This window comes from Microtus ochrogaster (genome assembly GCF_000317375.1).
Source record: "Microtus ochrogaster isolate Prairie Vole_2 chromosome 6 unlocalized genomic scaffold, MicOch1.0 chr6_random_2, whole genome shotgun sequence".
Taxonomy (NCBI): Eukaryota; Metazoa; Chordata; class Mammalia; order Rodentia; family Cricetidae; genus Microtus; species Microtus ochrogaster.
This window is the reverse complement of record NW_004949095.1, coordinates 10,115,870-10,116,646: the sequence shown is the minus strand read 5'-3', so window position 1 is coordinate 10,116,646 and position 777 is coordinate 10,115,870. Positions and strand designations below refer to the sequence as shown.

Genomic DNA, 777 nt, shown 5'->3' with positions numbered 1-777 from the left:
TACTGGAATAAAGGTGCTGGTTTTTATTTTGGGAAAATGTGCATAATTTTGGACAGAATTCAGTTTAGCCAAACACTTGTTATAGAGAACAGAAAGAAATGGAATTCTAATACAATGAAGTACTAATTTCTCATTAAAATAATTCTCAGATCAACACCTGTTTTAATACTCCCCGCACTGCACTCGGCTTTTTGTTCAGCTTTGGTTGTGAAAGCAGAGAATTTGTGATCCTGTCTTTTGTTTGTTTTGTTTCTGTTTCTGTTTTCTGAGACATCCTGTCTCTATTATGTAGCCTTGGGTGTTCTGAAACTCACTCAATAGACCAGGCTGATCTCCAATTCACAGAGATCCTCCTGCCTCTCCCTCAGGAGTGCTGGGATTAAATATGTGTGCCCCGTGACCAGTCTGTCCTTTCTCTGGTGTAAAATCACCGACGTTAATTAAAAAACAAACAGCTGGTGGGCGGGCGGTGGTGCAAAGGCCTTTAATCCCAGCACTCAGGAGGCAGAGGCAGGCAGATCTCTGTGAGTTCGAGGCCAGCCTGGTCTACAAGAGCTATCTCCAAGACAGGCTCCAAAGCTACAGAGAAATCCTGCTTTGAAAAAACCAAAAAAAAACTAAAAACCAAAAAACAAAAACAACCAAAAAAACCCAACCAAACAACAACAACAACAACAACAAAAATCCAAATAGTGAGACTGTGGTGGTTCACACCTTTGATCCCAGCACTTGGGAGGCAAGGCAGAGACAGGTGGATCTCTGAGGGTTCAAAGCCAG

At 42.2% G+C, this 777-nt stretch overlaps 1 protein-coding gene across 1 annotated transcript in view; it reads right to left on the bottom strand.

Annotated features, from left to right (window-relative positions):
* Window positions 1–777, bottom strand: part of Rc3h1 (ring finger and CCCH-type domains 1) — a 118,192-nt gene that overhangs the window by 82,111 nt on the left and 35,304 nt on the right. The gene's annotated exons all lie outside the window — the stretch shown is intronic.